This window comes from Pseudophryne corroboree, chromosome 1 (assembly GCF_028390025.1).
Source record: "Pseudophryne corroboree isolate aPseCor3 chromosome 1, aPseCor3.hap2, whole genome shotgun sequence".
In the NCBI taxonomy this organism is placed as follows: Eukaryota; Metazoa; Chordata; class Amphibia; order Anura; family Myobatrachidae; genus Pseudophryne; species Pseudophryne corroboree.
Window position 1 is genome coordinate 886,032,009 of NC_086444.1, and position 18,845 is coordinate 886,050,853.

General features: G+C 35.1%; 18 non-coding genes across 18 annotated transcripts; all 18 read left to right on the forward strand.

Annotated features, from left to right (window-relative positions):
- The first annotated feature begins 925 nt into the window (after positions 1-925).
- TRNAK-UUU (transfer RNA lysine (anticodon UUU)) lies at positions 926-998 on the forward strand. Its single transcript has one exon. It is a non-coding gene; the product is annotated as a tRNA-Lys (tRNA).
- Positions 999-1,571: 573 nt separating this feature from the next.
- TRNAK-UUU (transfer RNA lysine (anticodon UUU)) lies at positions 1,572-1,644 on the forward strand. The gene has a single exon. It is a non-coding gene; the product is annotated as a tRNA-Lys (tRNA).
- A 571-nt stretch (positions 1,645-2,215) lies between these two features.
- Positions 2,216-2,290, forward strand: TRNAK-UUU (transfer RNA lysine (anticodon UUU)). The gene has a single exon. It is a non-coding gene; the product is annotated as a tRNA-Lys (tRNA).
- Positions 2,291-3,519: 1,229 nt separating this feature from the next.
- On the forward strand, positions 3,520-3,592 carry TRNAK-UUU (transfer RNA lysine (anticodon UUU)). The gene has a single exon. It is a non-coding gene; the product is annotated as a tRNA-Lys (tRNA).
- Positions 3,593-4,171: 579 nt separating this feature from the next.
- Positions 4,172-4,244, forward strand: TRNAK-UUU (transfer RNA lysine (anticodon UUU)). The gene has a single exon. It is a non-coding gene; the product is annotated as a tRNA-Lys (tRNA).
- A 573-nt stretch (positions 4,245-4,817) lies between these two features.
- Positions 4,818-4,890, forward strand: TRNAK-UUU (transfer RNA lysine (anticodon UUU)). The gene has a single exon. It is a non-coding gene; the product is annotated as a tRNA-Lys (tRNA).
- Positions 4,891-5,462: 572 nt separating this feature from the next.
- On the forward strand, positions 5,463-5,535 carry TRNAK-UUU (transfer RNA lysine (anticodon UUU)). Its single transcript has one exon. It is a non-coding gene; the product is annotated as a tRNA-Lys (tRNA).
- Positions 5,536-6,766: 1,231 nt separating this feature from the next.
- TRNAK-UUU (transfer RNA lysine (anticodon UUU)) lies at positions 6,767-6,839 on the forward strand. The gene has a single exon. It is a non-coding gene; the product is annotated as a tRNA-Lys (tRNA).
- Positions 6,840-7,418: 579 nt separating this feature from the next.
- TRNAK-UUU (transfer RNA lysine (anticodon UUU)) lies at positions 7,419-7,491 on the forward strand. Its single transcript has one exon. It is a non-coding gene; the product is annotated as a tRNA-Lys (tRNA).
- A 570-nt stretch (positions 7,492-8,061) lies between these two features.
- TRNAK-UUU (transfer RNA lysine (anticodon UUU)) lies at positions 8,062-8,134 on the forward strand. Its single transcript has one exon. It is a non-coding gene; the product is annotated as a tRNA-Lys (tRNA).
- A 579-nt stretch (positions 8,135-8,713) lies between these two features.
- Positions 8,714-8,786, forward strand: TRNAK-UUU (transfer RNA lysine (anticodon UUU)). The gene has a single exon. It is a non-coding gene; the product is annotated as a tRNA-Lys (tRNA).
- Positions 8,787-11,097: 2,311 nt separating this feature from the next.
- TRNAK-UUU (transfer RNA lysine (anticodon UUU)) lies at positions 11,098-11,170 on the forward strand. Its single transcript has one exon. It is a non-coding gene; the product is annotated as a tRNA-Lys (tRNA).
- Positions 11,171-11,740: 570 nt separating this feature from the next.
- Positions 11,741-11,813, forward strand: TRNAK-UUU (transfer RNA lysine (anticodon UUU)). The gene has a single exon. It is a non-coding gene; the product is annotated as a tRNA-Lys (tRNA).
- Positions 11,814-12,392: 579 nt separating this feature from the next.
- On the forward strand, positions 12,393-12,465 carry TRNAK-UUU (transfer RNA lysine (anticodon UUU)). The gene has a single exon. It is a non-coding gene; the product is annotated as a tRNA-Lys (tRNA).
- A 2,311-nt stretch (positions 12,466-14,776) lies between these two features.
- Positions 14,777-14,849, forward strand: TRNAK-UUU (transfer RNA lysine (anticodon UUU)). Its single transcript has one exon. It is a non-coding gene; the product is annotated as a tRNA-Lys (tRNA).
- Positions 14,850-15,430: 581 nt separating this feature from the next.
- TRNAK-UUU (transfer RNA lysine (anticodon UUU)) lies at positions 15,431-15,503 on the forward strand. The gene has a single exon. It is a non-coding gene; the product is annotated as a tRNA-Lys (tRNA).
- A 1,882-nt stretch (positions 15,504-17,385) lies between these two features.
- Positions 17,386-17,458, forward strand: TRNAK-UUU (transfer RNA lysine (anticodon UUU)). The gene has a single exon. It is a non-coding gene; the product is annotated as a tRNA-Lys (tRNA).
- Positions 17,459-18,039: 581 nt separating this feature from the next.
- TRNAK-UUU (transfer RNA lysine (anticodon UUU)) lies at positions 18,040-18,112 on the forward strand. The gene has a single exon. It is a non-coding gene; the product is annotated as a tRNA-Lys (tRNA).
- The last annotated feature ends 733 nt before the right edge of the window (positions 18,113-18,845 follow it).

Genomic DNA, 18,845 nt, shown 5'->3' on the forward strand with positions numbered 1-18,845 from the left:
GATTAAATTAGACAAGTAATAAATCAAACCTCTTTGACAAAAATAATTGAATGTGATTATTGAAGTAAGGTGATACTTAACGAATCTAAGGATTTACATCTTAAACACAGATTAAACTAAAATATATTTCATCAAGAGACCCTACAAGCCAAGTCTTTCAGTTCATGACTGCAGTAACACATATATTTTTCCACATTTTTTGTAATTGCACAGCAAATTGTCATGTTTTATATATTTCGAGCAGTTTCCAATATGGCAACTTCAGTGCTCAGAGCCTGGATAGCTCTGTCGGTAGAGCATCAGACTTTTAATCTGAGGGTCCAGCGTTCAATTCCCTGTTCAGGCGAGAGTCTTTTAAACAATGGTGTTTTTGTTTGTGAAATGGACAATTTTGCAGAGTTTAAAATTATCCATTCCTGAAGGCAGCCATCTTTTAATTGTTGATGCTGATTATGTTCATTATTCAATGGGAAGGTGTATATATTGGAAAGATTCTGTAGAATATTAAGAATGGAATTTATCACTCTTCAATAGGCACACATTATTGGCATCTAGTAATATAATCATCACAAAGTAGTGTCGCTACATGTCAGTTCTAAAGACTTTATTTCATCAGGAACTCAAATCCATCCTTCTTTGATAGGCACACAGTGATTAAATTAGACAAGTAATAAATCAAACCTCTTTGACAAAAATAATTGAATGTGATTATTGAAGTGAGGTGATACTTAAAGCATCTAAGGATTTATATCTTAAACACAGAGGAAACTAAAATATATTTCATCAAGATACCCTACAAGCCAAGTCTTTCAGTTCATGATTGCAGTAACACATATATTTTTCCACATTTTCTGTAATTGCACAGCAAATTGTCATGTTTTATATATTTCGAGCAGTTTCCAATATGGCAACTTCAGTGCTCAGAGCCTGGATAGCTCAGTCGGTAGAGCATCAGACTTTTAATCTGAGGGTCCAGGGTTCAAGTCCCTGTTCAGGTGAGTGTATATTAAACAATTTTGTTTGTGAAATGGACAATTTTGCAAAGTTTAAAATTATCCATTCCTGCAGGCAGCCATCTTTTAATTGTTGATGCTGATTATGTTCATTATTCAATGGGAAGGTGAATAGATTGGAAAGATTCTGTAGAATACTAAGAATGGACTTTATCACTCTTCAATAGGCACACATTATTGGCATCTAGTAATATAATCATCACAAAGAAGTATCGCTACATGTCAGTTCTAAAGACTTTATTTCATCAGGAACTCAAATCCATCCTTCTTTGATAGGCACACAGTGATTAAATTAGACAAGTAATAAATCAAACCTCTTTGACAAAAATAATTGAATGTGATTATTGAAGTAAGGTGATACTTACCGAATCTAAGGATTTACATCTTAAACACAGATTAAACTAAAATATATTTCATCAAGAGACCCTACAAGCCAAGTCTTTCAGTTCATGATAGCTGTAACACATATATTTTTCCTCATTTTTTGTAATTGTACAGCAAATTGTCATGTTTTATATATTTCGAGCAGTTTCCAATATGGCAACTTCAGTGCTCAGAGCCTGGATAGCTCAGTCGGTAGAGCATCAGACTTTTAATCTGAGGGTCCAGGGTTCAAGTCCCTGTTCAGGCGAGTGTCTTTTAAACAATGGTGTTTTTTTTGTGAAATGGACAATTTTGCAGAGTTTAAAATCATCCATTCCTGCAGGCAGCCATCTTTTAATTGTTGATGCTGATTATGTTCATTATTCAATGGGAAGGTGTGGAGAGATTCTTTAGAATATTAAGAATGGACTTTATTACTCTTCAATAGGCACACATTATTGGCATCTAGTAATATAGTCATCACAAAGTAGTATCACTACATGTCAGTTCTAAAGACTTTGTTTCATCAGGAACTCAAATCCATCCTTCTTTGATAGGCACACAGTGATTAAATTAGACAAGTGATAAATCAAACCTCTTTGACAAAAATAATTGAATGTGATTATTGAAGTGAGGTGATACTTAAAGCATCTAAGGATTTACAACTTAAACACAGAGGAAACTAAAATATATTTCATCAAGATACCCTACAAGCCAAGTCTTTCAGTTCATGATTGCAGTAACACATATATTTTTCCACATATTTTGTAATTGCACAGCAAATTGTCATGTTTTATATATTTCGAGCAGTTTCCATTATGGCAACTTCAGCACTCAGATACTGGATAGCTCAGTCGGTAGAGCATCAGACTTTTAATCTGAGGGTCCAGGGTTCAAGTCCCTGTTCAGGCGAGTGTCCTTTAAACAATGGTGTTTTTGTTTGTGAAATGGACAATTTTGCAGAGTTTAAAATTATCCATTCCTGCAGGCAGCCATCTTTTAATTGTTGATGCTGATTATGTTCATTATTCAATGGGAAGGTGAATAGATTGGAAAGATTCTGTAGAATATTAAGAATGGACTTTATTACTCTTCAATAGGCACACATTATTGGCATCTAGTAATATAATCATCACAAAGTAGTATCGCTACATGTCAGTTCTAAAGACTTTATTTCATCAGGAACTCAAATCCATCCTTCTTTGATAGGCACACAGTGATTAAATTAGACAAATAATAAATCAAACCTCTTTGACAAAAATAATTGAATGGGATTATTGAAGTAAGGTGATACTTAACGAATCTAAGGATTTACATCTTAAACACAGAGGAAACTAAAATATATTTCATCAAGATACCCTACAAGCCAAGTCTTTCAGTTCCTGATTGCAGTAACACATATATTTTTCCACATTTTTTGTATTTGCACAGCAAATTGTCATGTTTTATATATTTCGAGCAGTTTCCAATATGGCAACTTCAGTGCTCAGAGCCTGGATAGCTCTGTCGGTAGAGCATCAGACTTTTAATCTGAGGGTCCAGGGTTCAAGTCCCTGTTCTTGCGAGTGTCTTTTAAACAATGGTGTTTTTGTTTGTGAAATGGACAATTTTGCAGAGTTTAAAATCATCCATTCCTGCAGGCAGCAATCTTTTAATTGTTGATGCTGATTATGTTCATTATTCAATGGGAAGGTGTATAGATTGGAGAGATTCTTTAGAATATTAAGAATGGACTTTATCACTCTTCAATAGGCACACATTATTGGCATCTAGTAATATAATCATCACAAAGTAGTATCGCTACATGTCAGTTCTAAAGACTTTATTTCATCAGGAACTCAAATCCATCCTTCTTTGATAGGCACACAGTGATTAAATTAGACAAGTAATAAATCAAACCTCTTTGACAAAAATAATTGAATGTGATTATTGAAGTAAGGTGATACTTAACGAATCTAAGGATTTACATATTAAACACAGAAGAAACTAATATATATTTCATCAAGATACCCTACAAGCCAAGTCTTTCAGTTCCTGATTGCAGTAACACATATATTTTTCCACATTTTTTGTAATTGCACAGCAAATTGTCATGTTTTATATATTTCAAGCAGTTTCCAATACGACAACTTCAGTGCTCAGAGCCTGGATAGCTCAGTCGGTAGAGCATCAGACTTTTAATCTGAGGGTCCAGCGTTCAAGTCCCTGTTCAGGCGAGTGTCTTTTAAACAATGGTGTTTTTGTTTGTGAAATGGACAATTTTGCAGAGTTTAAAATTATCCATTCCTGCAGGCAGCCATCTTTTATTTGTTGATGCTGATTATGTTCATTATTCAATGGGAAGGTGTATAGATTGGAAAGATTCTGTAGAATATTAAGAATGGACTTTATCACTCTTCAATAGGCACACATTATTGGCATCTAGTAATATAATCATCCAAAAGTAGTATGGCTACATGTCAGTTCTAAAGACTTTATTTTATCAGGAACTCAAATCCATCCTTCTTTGATAGGCACACAGTGATTAAATTAGACAAGTAATAAATCAAACCTCTTTGACAAAAATAATTGAATGTGATTATTGAAGTGAGGTGATACTTAAAGCATCTAAGGATTTACATCTTAAACACAGAAGAAACTAAAATATATTTCATCAAGATACCCTACAAGCCAAGTCTTTCAGTTCATGATTGCAGTAACACATATATTTTTCCACATTTTTTGTAATTGCACAGCAAATTGTCATGTTTTATATATTTCGAGCAGTTTTCAATATGACAACTTCAGTGCTCAGAGCCTGGATAGCTCAGTCGGTAGAGCATCAGACTTTTAATCTGAGGGTCCAGCGTTCAAGTCCCTGTTCAGGCGAGTGTCTTTTAAACAATGGTGTTTGTGAAATGGACAATTTTGCAGAGTTTAAAATTATCCATTCCTGCAGGCAGCCATCTTTTAATTGTTGATGCTGATTATGTTCATTATTCAATGGGAAGGTGTATAGATTGGAAAGATTCTGTAGAATATTAAGAATGGAATTTATCACTCTTCAATAGGCACACATTATTGGCATCTAGTAATATAATCATCACAAAATAGTGTCGCTACATGTCAGTTCTAAAGACTTTATTTCATCAGGAACTCAAATCCATCCTTCTTTGATAGGCACACAGTGATTAAATTAGACAAGTAATAAATCAAACCTCTTTGACAAAAATAATTGAATGTGATTATTGAAGTAAGGTGATACTTAACGAATCTAAGGATTTACATCTTAAACACAGATTAAACTAAAATATATTTCATCAAGAGACCCTACAAGCCAAGTCTTTCAGTTCATGATAGCTGTAACACATATATTTTTCCTCATTTTTTGTAAATGTACAGCAAATTGTCATGTTTTATATATTTCGAGCAGTTTCCAATATGGCAACTTCAGTGCTCAGAGCCTGGATAGCTCAGTCGGTAGAGCATCAGACTTTTAATCTGAGGGTCCAGGGTTCAAGTCCCTGTTCAGGCGAGTGTCTTTTAAACAATGGTGTTTTTTTTTGCGAAATGGACAATTTTGCAGAGTTTAAAATCATCCATTCCTGCAGGCAGCCATCTTTTAATTGTTGATGCTGATTATGTTCATTATTCAATGGGAAGGTGTGGAGAGATTCTTTAGAATATTAAGAATGGACTTTATTACTCTTCAATAGGCACACATTATTGGCATCTAGTAATATAGTCATCACAAAGTAGTATCACTACATGTCAGTTCTAAAGACTTTGTTTCATCAGGAACTCAAATCCATCCTTCTTTGATAGGCACACAGTGATTAAATTAGACAAGTGATAAATCAAACCTCTTTGACAAAAATAATTGAATGTGATTATTGAAGTGAGGTGATACTTAAAGCATCTAAGGATTTACATCTTAAACACAGAGGAAACTAAAATATATTTCATCAAGATACCCTACAAGCCAAGTCTTTCAGTTCCTGATTGCAGTAACACATATATTTTTCCACATTTTTTGTAATTGCACAGCAAATTGTCATGTTTTATATATTTCGAGCAGTTTCCAATATGGCAACTTCAGTGCTCAGAGCCTGGATAGCTCAGTCGGTAGAGCATCAGACTTTTAATCTGAGGGTCCAGGGTTCAAGTCCCTGTTCAGGCGAGTGTCTTTTAAACAATGGTGTTTTTGTTTGTGAAATGGACAATTTTGCAGAGTTTAAAATTATCCATTCCTGCAGGCAGCCATCTTTTAATTGTTGATGCTGATTATGTTCATTATTCAATGGGAAGGTGAATAGATTGGAAAGATTCTGTAGAATATTAAGAATGCACTTTATTACTCTTCAATAGGCACACATTATTGGCATCTAGTAATATAATCATCACAAAGTAGTATCGCTACATGTCAGTTCTAAAGACTTTATTTCATCAGGAACTCAAATCCATCCTTCTTTGATAGGCACACAGTGATTAAATTAGACAAATAATAAATCAAACCTCTTTGACAAAAATAATTGAATGTGATTATTGAAGTAAGGTGATACTTAACGAATCTAAGGATTTACATCTTAAACACAGAGGAAACTAAAATATATTTCATCAAGATACCCTACAAGCCAAGTCTTTCAGTTCCTGATTGCAGTAACACATATATTTTTCCACATTTTTTGTAATTGCACAGCAAATTGTCATGTTTTATATATTTCGAGCAGTTTCCAATATGGCAACTTCAGTGCTCAGAGCCTGGATAGCTCTGTCGGTAGAGCATCAGACTTTTAATCTGAGGGTCCAGGGTTCAAGTCCCTATTCTTGCGAGTGTCTTTTAAACAATGGTGTTTTTGTTTGTGAAATGGACAATTTTGCAGAGTTTAAAATCATCCATTCCTGCAGGCAGCAATCTTTTAATTGTTGATGCTGATTATGTTCATTATTCAATGGGAAGGTGTATAGATTGGAGAGATTCTTTAGAATATTAAGAATGGACTTTATCACTCTTCAATAGGCACACATTATTGGCATCTAGTAATATAATCATCACAAAGTAGTATCGCTACATGTCAGTTCTAAAGACTTTATTTCATCAGGAACTCAAATCCATCCTTCTTTGATAGGCACACAGTGATTAAATTAGACAAGTAATAAATCAAACCTCTTTGACAAAAATAATTGAATGTGATTATTGAAGTAAGGTGATACTTAACGAATCTAAGGATTTACATATTAAACACAGAAGAAACTAATATATATTTCATCAAGATACCCTGCAAGCCAAGTCTTTCAGTTCCTGATTGCAGTAACACATATATTTTTCCACATTTTTTGTAATTGCACAGCAAATTGTCATGTTTTATATATTTCGAGCAGTTTCCAATACGACAACTTCAGTGCTCAGAGCCTGGATAGCTCAGTCGGTAGAGCATCAGACTTTTAATCTGAGGGTCCAGCGTTCAAGTCCCTGTTCAGGTGAGTGTCTTTTAAACAATGGTGTTTTTGTTTGTGAAATGGACAATTTTGCAGAGTTTAAAATTATCCATTCCTGCAGGCAGCCATCTTTTATTTGTTGATGCTGATTATGTTCATTATTCAATGGGAAGGTGTATAGATTGGAAAGATTCTGTAGAATATTAAGAATGGACTTTATCACTCTTCAATAGGCACACATTATTGGCATCTAGTAATATAATCATCCAAAAGTAGTATGGCTACATGTCAGTTCTAAAGACTTTATTTTATCAGGAACTCAAATCCATCCTTCTTTGATAGGCACACAGTGATTAAATTAGACAAGTAATAAATCAAACCTCTTTGACAAAAATAATTGAATGTGATTATTGAAGTGAGGTGATACTTAAAGCATCTAAGGATTTACATCTTAAACACAGAAGAAACTAAAATATATTTCATCAAGATACCCTACAAGCCAAGTCTTTCAGTTCATGATTGCAGTAACACATATATTTTTCCACATTTTTTGTAATTGCACAGCAAATTGTCATGTTTTATATATTTCGAGCAGTTTCCAATATGACAACTTCAGTGCTCAGAGCCTGGATAGCTCAGTCGGTAGAGCATCAGACTTTTAATCTGAGGGTCCAGCGTTCAAGTCCCTGTTCAGGCGAGTGTCTTTTAAACAATGGTGTTTGTGAAATGGACAATTTTGCAGAGTTTAAAATTATCCATTCCTGCAGGCAGCCATCTTTTAATTGTTGATGCTGATTATGTTCATTATTCAATGGGAAGGTGTATAGATTGGAAAGATTCTGTAGAATATTAAGAATGGAATTTATCACTCTTCAATAGGCACACATTATTGGCATCTAGTAATATAATCATCACAAAATAGTGTCGCTACATGTCAGTTCTAAAGACTTTATTTCATCAGGAACTCAAATCCATCCTTCTTTGATAGGCACACAGTGATTGAATTAGACAAGTAATAAATCAAACCTCTTTGACAAAAATAATTGAATGTGATTATTGAAGTAAGGTGATACTTAACGAATCTAAGGATTTACATCTTAAACACAGAGGAAACTAAAATATATTTCATCAAGATACCCTACAAGCCAAGTCTTTCAGTTCCTGATTGCAGTAACACATATATTTTTCCACATTTTTTGTAATTGCACAGCAAATTGTCATGTTTTATATATTTTGAGCAGTTTCCAATACAACTTCAGTGCTCAGAGCCTGAGTAGCTCAGTCGGTAGAGCATCAGACTTTTAATCTGAGGGTCCAGGGTTCAAGTCCCTGTTCAGGCGAGTGTCTTTTAAACAATGGTGTTTTTGTTTGTGAAATGGACAATTTTGCAGAGTTTAAAATTATCCATTCCTGCAGGCAGCCATCTTTTATTTGTTGATGCTGATTATGTTCATTATTCAATGGGAAGGTGTATAGATTGGAAATATTCTGTAGAATATTAAGAATGGACTTTATCACTCTTCAATAGGCACACATTATTGGCATCTAGTAATATAATCATCCAAAAGTAGTATCGCTACATGTCAGTTCTAAAGACTTTATTTCATCAGGAACTCAAATCCATCCTTCTTTGATAGGCACACAGTGATTAAATTAGACAGGTAATAAATCAAACCTCTTTGACAAAAATAATTGAATGTGATTATTGAAGTGAGGTGATACTTAAAGCATCTAAGGATTTACAACTTAAACACAGAAGAAACTAAAATATATTTCATCAAGAGACCCTACAAGCCAAGTTTTTCAGTTCATGATTGCAGTAACACATATATTTTTCCACATTTTTTGTAATTGCACAGCAAATTGTCATGTTTTATATATTTCGAGCAGTTTCCAATATGGCAACTTCAGTGCTCAGAGCCTGGATAGCTCAGTCGGTAGAGCATCAGACTTTTAATCTGAGGGTCCAGGGTTCAAATCCCTGTTCAGGCGAGTGTCTATTAAACAATGGTGTTTTTGTTTGTGAAATGGACAATTTTGCAAAGTTTAAAATTATCCATTCCTAAGGAAGAAACATTTGTGATGATCCGCAACAAGATACCCCCTTGTTTGTGCCTGGATGACACAGTTACACACAAAATGAACACACGAGGGGGGTTAATTCTTTAAAGAAAACCAAATACCTATGATTACTCGGGTAGATTCACCATAATACAGGGTTGGTGTTGCTCCCCAGAGTCAGAAAACCAAATATTCTAGAAAGAGAAAAGAAGACTCTATCTTGGGGGCACTCTTTTTGATGCCAGATAGTGCAGTGAAGTGAGCAAGCCTACGGGTGAAAACGCGTTTTGGCACGGCTGGAATCAGCATGGCAATGTCGCCTTGTGAAAGTTAGAATCACTGGTCCTACAACCAACATACGCTGCTCCGTCCAGAAGTTCTGCTGCCTTTAGAACGGTAATCTTCCTATTTTCAGCTAGCTCTCATCCACGGATTGTGGTGCAGCGTCCTTGCTCTGTCCTATGATATCAAGGCGCTGCAACCGCTCTAACGTGGAAAGCAGCACAGCTACTAATCTTTTTTCCGGCCAGTAATACCCGAAGCGCTGCTGTTTTCATATTTGCCGTCCGCTGCACCGGTCCTAGTGACCAGAGTACATGACGAAAAGAGATCTCAGCGGCTGGACTGGGTTTGCGGTCATAAAAACTTTTCATTCTAGCTGGGTTTGCTGCTACTTTTTAGCCCAACACATATTGTTCAGTGACCTATGGTCAAATGTTAGAGAAAATAATGAATTATGTTAAGTGAGCCTAACAATATTAGTATACCGATAAAGTATACCTGAAAATAAATTTGGGAAAGTACTTTGCTAATAGCCTGTGTGGAGTACGGCTTTTTTGATAAATGCATTTCTATGTGAGAATGTGCACGGCACTGGTTTAACATTGAACCACTCCCTATCATCTCCCTGCAATTACCTGAAAATTAAACAGGCAGGAATTGTACTCAATTTCGGTTAACACTCATCCCTGGATTGCGGTGCAGTGTCCTGCAATGTCCTAGGATATCGAGACATTCCATCCGCTCTAACAGGGAAAGCAGTACGGCCACTTATCCTCTTTCTGGTCAGAAATTTCAAGGTCGCTGCCCTCTCATCCACCGGCCGCTGAGCTAACAAAAACCTTGAGCTCATGACGGTGAGACAGTAGAAGCAATGTACCATGGCATACTGATCATCTTTTTTACTCTTTCCTTTTTTCTCTCTATACCAACTATTTATGTCGGGCTACTAATGAGCGCATAAGATACCATATAAATATGATGGGCATTCTGCATCTCTCAACACTGTGTATATACCATTTGGGCAAATTTTGAATTTTTATAATTATACATGTGTTTGAGAATATAGGAGCTGACGTTCGGTAAATCAATACCTATTCATGATATGGTTGTTTAAACAGTGAGAGATCATAATTGGTTATAAAAAAATCTGAATAAAAATAATTAAAACAAGCTCCTCGGTGAGCAATCAGTGTTCTCTGAACCAATAAGCTCCATAGTGAGCAATCAGTGTTCTTTAAACTCCTTGTGATAGACAAGTGATCCCAAGGTGTATATGAATAAACCTGTGTGTGTGTGTTTATATATTTTTCCTTTTCAAATTCCTATTAATTTTAAAGATACAATTAAAGGTTATATTTTAATGATACCTAAGGGTATATCTGGCCCTATTTATATTTCAAAGAGTGCCCCCAAGATAGAGTCTTCTTTTCTCTTTCTAGAATTATCCATTCCTGCAGGCAGCCATCTTTTAATTGTTGATGCTGATTATGTTTATTATTCAATGGGAAGGTGAATAGATTGGAAAGATTTTGTAGAATATTAAGAATGGACTTTATCACTCTTCAATAGGCACACATTATTGGCATCTAGTAATATAATCATCCAAAAGTAGTATGGCTACATGTCAGTTCTAAAGACTTTATTTTATCAGGAACTCAAATCCATCCTTCTTTGATAGGCACACAGTGATTAAATTAGACAAGTAATAAATCAAACCTCTTTGACAAAAATAATTGAATGTGATTATTGAAGTGAGGTGATACTTAAAGCATCTAAGGATTTACATCTTAAACACAGAAGAAACTAAAATATATTTCATCAAGATACCCTACAAGCCAAGTCTTTCAGTTCATGATTGCAGTAACACATATATTTTTCCACATTTTTTGTAATTGCACAGCAAATTGTCATGTTTTATATATTTCGAGCAGTTTCCAATATGACAACTTCAGTGCTCAGAGCCTGGATAGCTCAGTCGGTAGAGCATCAGACTTTTAATCTGAGGGTCCAGCGTTCAAGTCCCTGTTCAGGCGAGTGTCTTTTAAACAATGGTGTTTGTGAAATGGACAATTTTGCAGAGTTTAAAATTATCCATTCCTGCAGGCAGCCATCTTTTAATTGTTGATGCTGATTATGTTCATTATTCAATGGGAAGGTGTATAGATTGGAAAGATTCTGTAGAATATTAAGAATGGAATTTATCACTCTTCAATAGGCACACATTATTGGCATCTAGTAATATAATCATCACAAAATAGTGTCGCTACATGTCAGTTCTAAAGACTTTATTTCATCAGGAACTCAAATCCATCCTTCTTTGATAGGCACACAGTGATTAAATTAGACAAGTAATAAATCAAACCTCTTTGACAAAAATAATTGAATGTGATTATTGAAGTAAGGTGATACTTAACGAATCTAAGGATTTACATCTTAAACACAGAGGAAACTAAAATATATTTCATCAAGATACCCTACAAGCCAAGTCTTTCAGTTCCTGATTGCAGTAACACATATATTTTTCCACATTTTTTGTAATTGCACAGCAAATTGTCATGTTTTATATATTTTGAGCAGTTTCCAATACAACTTCAGTGCTCAGAGCCTGGATAGCTCAGTCGGTAGAGCATCAGACTTTTAATCTGAGGGTCCAGGGTTCAAGTCCCTGTTCAGGCGAGTGTCTTTTAAACAATGGTGTTTTTGTTTGTGAAATGGACAATTTTGCAGAGTTTAAAATTATCCATTCCTGCAGGCAGCCATCTTTTATTTGTTGATGCTGATTATGTTCATTATTCAATGGGAAGGTGTATAGATTGGAAATATTCTGTAGAATATTAAGAATGGACTTTATCACTCTTCAATAGGCACACATTATTGGCATCTAGTAATATAATCATCCAAAAGTAGTATCGCTACATGTCAGTTCTAAAGACTTTATTTCATCAGGAACTCAAATCCATCCTTCTTTGATAGGCACACAGTGATTAAATTAGACAGGTAATAAATCAAACCTCTTTGACAAAAATAATTGAATGTGATTATTGAAGTGAGGTGATACTTAAAGCATCTAAGGATTTACAACTTAAACACAGAAGAAACTAAAATATATTTCATCAAGAGACCCTACAAGCCAAGTTTTTCAGTTCATGATTGCAGTAACACATATATTTTTCCACATTTTTTGTAATTGCACAGCAAATTGTCATGTTTTATATATTTCGAGCAGTTTCCAATATGGCAACTTCAGTGCTCAGAGCCTGGATAGCTCAGTCGGTAGAGCATCAGACTTTTAATCTGAGGGTCCAGGGTTCAAATCCCTGTTCAGGCGAGTGTCTATTAAACAATGGTGTTTTTGTTTGTGAAATGGACAATTTTGCAAAGTTTAAAATTATCCATTCCTAAGGAAGAAACATTTGTGATGATCCGCAACAAGATACCCCCTTGTTTGTGCCTGGATGACACAGTTACACACAAAATGAACACACGAGGGGGGTTAATTCTTTAAAGAAAACCAAATACCTATGATTACTCGGGTAGATTCACCATAATACAGGGTTGGTGTTGCTCCCCAGAGTCAGAAAACCAAATATTCTAGAAAGAGAAAAGAAGACTCTATCTTGGGGGCACTCTTTTTGATGCCAGATAGTGCAGTGAAGTGAGCAAGCCTACGGGTGAAAACGCGTTTTGGCACGGCTGGAATCAGCATGGCAATGTCGCCTTGTGAAAGTTAGAATCACTGGTCCTACAACCAACATACGCTGCTCCGTCCAGAAGTTCTGCTGCCTTTAGAACGGTAATCTTCCTATTTTCAGCTAGCTCTCATCCACGGATTGTGGTGCAGCGTCCTTGCTCTGTCCTATGATATCAAGGCGCTGCAACCGCTCTAACGTGGAAAGCAGCACAGCTACTAATCTTTTTTCCGGCCAGTAATACCCGAAGCGCTGCTGTTTTCATATTTGCCGTCCGCTGCACCGGTCCTAGTGACCAGAGTACATGACGAAAAGAGATCTCAGCGGCTGGACTGGGTTTGCGGTCATAAAAACTTTTCATTCTAGCTGGGTTTGCTGCTACTTTTTAGCCCAACACATATTGTTCAGTGACCTATGGTCAAATGTTAGAGAAAATAATGAATTATGTTAAGTGAGCCTAACAATATTAGTATACCGATAAAGTATACCTGAAAATAAATTTGGGAAAGTACTTTGCTAATAGCCTGTGTGGAGTACGGCTTTTTTGATAAATGCATTTCTATGTGAGAATGTGCACGGCACTGGTTTAACATTGAACCACTCCCTATCATCTCCCTGCAATTACCTGAAAATTAAACAGGCAGGAATTGTACTCAATTTCGGTTAACACTCATCCCTGGATTGCGGTGCAGTGTCCTGCAATGTCCTAGGATATCGAGACATTCCATCCGCTCTAACAGGGAAAGCAGTACGGCCACTTATCCTCTTTCTGGTCAGAAATTTCAAGGTCGCTGCCCTCTCATCCACCGGCCGCTGAGCTAACAAAAACCTTGAGCTCATGACGGTGAGACAGTAGAAGCAATGTACCATGGCATACTGATCATCTTTTTTACTCTTTCCTTTTTTCTCTCTATACCAACTATTTATGTCGGGCTACTAATGAGCGCATAAGATACCATATAAATATGATGGGCATTCTGCATCTCTCAACACTGTGTATATACCATTTGGGCAAATTTTGAATTTTTATAATTATACATGTGTTTGAGAATATAGGAGCTGACGTTCGGTAAATCAATACCTATTCATGATATGGTTGTTTAAACAGTGAGAGATCATAATTGGTTATAAAAAAATCTGAATAAAAATAATTAAAACAAGCTCCTCGGTGAGCAATCAGTGTTCTCTGAACCAATAAGCTCCATAGTGAGCAATCAGTGTTCTTTAAACTCCTTGTGATAGACAAGTGATCCCAAGGTGTATATGAATAAACCTGTGTGTGTGTGTTTATATATTTTTCCTTTTCAAATTCCTATTAATTTTAAAGATACAATTAAAGGTTATATTTTAATGATACCTAAGGGTATATCTGGCCCTATTTATATTTCAAAGAGTGCCCCCAAGATAGAGTCTTCTTTTCTCTTTCTAGAATTATCCATTCCTGCAGGCAGCCATCTTTTAATTGTTGATGCTGATTATGTTTATTATTCAATGGGAAGGTGAATAGATTGGAAAGATTTTGTAGAATATTAAGAATGGACTTTATCACTCTTCAATAGGCACACATTATTGGCATCTAGTAATATAATCATCACAAAGTAGTATCGCTACATGTCAGTTCTAAAGACTTTATTTCATCAGGAACTCAAATCCATCCTTCTTTGATAGGCATACAGTGATTAAATTAGACAAGTAATAAATCAAACCTCTTTGACAAAAATAATTGAATGTGATTATTGAAGTAAGGTGATACTTAACGAATCTAAGGATTTACATCTTAAACACAGAGGAAACTAAAATATATTTCATCAAGAGACCCTACAAGCCAAGTTTTTCAGTTCATGATTGCAGTAACACATATATTTTTCCACATTTTTTGTAATTGCACAGCAAATTGTCATGTTTTATATATTTCGAGCAGTTTCCAATATGGCAACTTCAGTGCTCAGAGCCTGGATATCTCAGTCGGTAGAGCATCAGACTTTTAATCTGAGGGTCCAGGGTTCAAGTCCCTGTTCAGGCGAGTGTCTATTAAACAATGTTGTTTTTGTTTGTGAAATGGACAATTTTGCAAAGTTTAAAATTATCCATTCCTGCAGGCAGCCATCTTTTAATTGTTCATGCTGATTATGTTCATTATTCAATGGGAAGGTGAATAGATTGGAAAGATTCTGTAGAATATTAAGAATGGACTTTATCACTCTTCAATAGGCACACATTATTGGCATCTAGTAATATAATCATCACAAAGTAGTATCGCTACATGTAAGTTCTAAAGACTTTATTTCATCAGGAACTCAACTCCATCCTTCTTTGATAGGCACACAGTGATTAAATTAGACAAGTAATAAATCAAACCTCTTTGACAAAAATAATTGAATGTGATTATTGAAGTAAGGTGATACTTAACGAATCTAAGGATTTACATCTTAAACACAGAGGAAACTAAAATATATTTCATCAAGAGACCCTACAAGCCAAGTCTTTCAGTTCATGATTGCAGTAACATATATATTTTTCCACATTTTTTGTAATTGCACAGCAAATTGTCATGTTTTATATATATTTCGAGCAGTTTCTAATATGGCAACTTCAGTGCTCAGAGCCTGGATAGCTCAGTCGGTAGAGCTCCAGACTTTTAATCTGAGGGTCCAGGGTTCAAGTCCCTGTTCAGGCGAGTGTATTTTAAACAATGGTGTTTTTGTTTGTGAAATGGACAATTTTGCAGAGTTTAAAATCATCCATTCCTGCAGGCAGCCATCTTTTAATTGTTGATGCTGAAAATGTTCATTATTCAATGGGATGGTGTATAGATTGGAGAGATTCTTTAGAATATTAAGAATGGACTTTATCACTCTTCAATAGGCACACATTATTGGCATCTAGTAATATAATCATCACAAAGTAGTATCGCTACATGTCAGTTCTAAAGACTTTATTTCATCAGGAACTCAAATCCATCCTTCTTTGATAGGCACACAGTGATTAAATTAGCCAAGTAATAAATCAAACCTTTTTGACAAAAATAATTGAATGTGATTATTGAAGTAAGGTGATACTTAACGAATCTAAGGATTTACATCTTAAACACAGAAGAAACTAAAATATATTTCATCAAGATACCCTACAAGCCAAGTCTTTCAGTTCCTGATTGCAGTAACACATATATTTTCCACATTTTTTGTAATTGCACAGCAAATTGTCATATTTTATATATTTCGAGCAGTTTCCAATATGACAACTTAAGTGCTCAGAGCCTGGATAGCTCAGTCGGTAAAACATCAGACTTTTAATCTGAGAGTCCAGCGTTCAAGTCCCTGTTCAGGCGTGTGTCTTTTAAACAATGGTGTTTTTGTTTGTGAAATGGACAATTTTGCAGAGTTTAAAATCATCCATTCCTGCAGGCAGCCATCTTTTAATTGTTGATACTGATTATGTTCATTATTCAATGGGAAGGTGTATAGATTGGAAAGATTCTGTAGAATATTAAGAATGGACTTTATCACTCTTCAATAGGCACACATTATTGGCATCTAGTAATATAATCATCACAAAGTAGTATCGCTACATGTCAGTTCTAAAGACTTTATTTCATCAGGAACTCAAATCCATCCTTCTTTGATAGGCACACAGTGATTAAATTAGACAAGTAATAAATCAAACCTCTTTGACAAAAATAATTGAATGTGATTATTGAAGTGAGGTGATACTTAAAGCATCTAAGGATTTACATCTTAAACACAGAGGAAACTAAAATATATTTCATAAAGATACCCTACAAGCCAAGTTTTTCAGTTCATGATTGCAGTAACACATATATTTTTCCACATTTTTTGTAATTGCACAGCAAATTGTCATGTTTTATATATTTCGAGCAGTTTCCAATATGGCAACTTTAGTGCTCAGAGCCTGGATAGCTCAGTCGGTAGAGCATCAGACTTTTAATCTAAGGGGCCAGGGTTCAAGTCCCTGTTCTTGCGAGTGTCTTTTAAACAATGGTGTTTTTGTTTGTGAAATGGACAATTTTGCAGAGTTTAAAATCATCCATTCCTACAGGCAGCCATCTTTTAATTGTTGATGCTGATTATGTTCATTATTCAATGTGAAGGTGTATAGATTGGAGAGATTCTTTAGAATATTAAGAATGGACTTTATCACTCTTCAATAGGCACACATTATTGGCATCTAGTAATATAATCATCACAAAGTAGTATCGCTATATGTCAGTTCTAAAGACTTTATTTCATCAGGAACTCAAATCCATTTTTCTTTGATAGGCACACAGTGATTAAATTAGACAAGTAATAAATCAAACCTCTTTGACAAAAATAATTGAATGTGATTATTGAAGTGAGGTGATACTTAAAGCATCTAAGGATTTACATCTTAAACACAGAGGAAACTAAAATATATTTCATCAAGATACCCTACAAGCCAAGTCTTTCAGTTCATGATTGCAGTAACACATATATTTTTCCACATTTTTTGTAATTGCACAGCAAATTGTCATGTTTTATATATTTCGAGCAGTTTCCAATATGGCAACTTCAGTGCTCAGAGCCTGGATATCTCAGTCGGTAGAGCATCAGACTTTTAATCTGAGGGTCCAGGGTTCAAGTCCCTGTTCAGGCGAGTGTCTATTAAACAATGTTGTTTTTGTTTGTGAAATGGACAATTTTGCAAAGTTTAAAATTATCCATTCCTGCAGGCAGCCATCTTTTAATTGTTCATGCTGATTATGTTCATTATTCAATGGGAAGGTGAATAGATTGGAAAGATTCTGTAGAATATTAAGAATGGACTTTATCACTCTTCAATAGGCACACATTATTGGCATCTAGTAATATAATCATCACAAAGTAGTATCGCTACATGTAAGTTCTAAAGACTTTATTTCATCAGGAACTCAACTCCATCCTTCTTTGATAGGCACACAGTGATTAAATTAGACAAGTAATAAATCAAACCTCTTTGACAAAAATAATTGAATGTGATTATTGAAGTAAGGTGATACTTAACGAATCTAAGGATTTACATCTTAAACACAGAGGAAACTAAAATATATTTCATCAAGAGACCCTACAAGCCAAGTCTTTCAGTTCATGATTGCAGTAACATATATATTTTTCCACATTTTTTGTAATTGCACAGCAAATTGTCATGTTTTATATATATTTCGAGCAGTTTCTAATATGGCAACTTCAGTGCTCAGAGCCTGGATAGCTCAGTCGGTAGAGCTCCAGACTTTTAATCTGAGGGTCCAGGGTTCAAGTCCCTGTTCAGGCGAGTGTATTTTAAACAATGGTGTTTTTGTTTGTGAAATGGACAATTTTGCAGAGTTTAAAATCATCCATTCCTGCAGGCAGCCATCTTTTAATTGTTGATGCTGATTATGTTCATTATTCAATGGGATGGTGTATAGATTGGAGAGATTCTTTAGAATATTAAGAATGGACTTTATCACTCTTCAATAGGCACACATTATTGGCATCTAGTAATATAATCATCACAAAGTAGTATCGCTACATGTCAGTTCTAAAGACTTTATTTCATCAGGAACTCAAATCCATCCTTCTTTGATAGGCACACAGTGATTAAATTAGCCAAGTAATAAATCAAACCTTTTTGACAAAAATAATTGAATGTGATTATTGAAGTAAGGTGATACTTAACGAATCTAAGGATTTACATCTTAAACACAGAAGAAACTAAAATATATTTCATCAAGATACCCTACAAGCCAAGTCTTTCAGTTCCTGATTGCAGTAACACATATATTTTCCACATTTTTTGTAATTGCACAGCAAATTGTCATATTTTATATATTTCGAGCAGTTTCCAATATGACAACTTAAGTGCTCAGAGCCTGGATAGCTCAGTCGGTAGAACATCAGACTTTTAATCTGAGAGTCCAGCGTTCAAGTCCCTGTTCAGGCGTGTGTCTTTTAAACAATGGTGTTTTTGTTTGTGAAATGGACAATTTTGCAGAGTTTAAAATCATCCATTCCTGCAGGCAGCC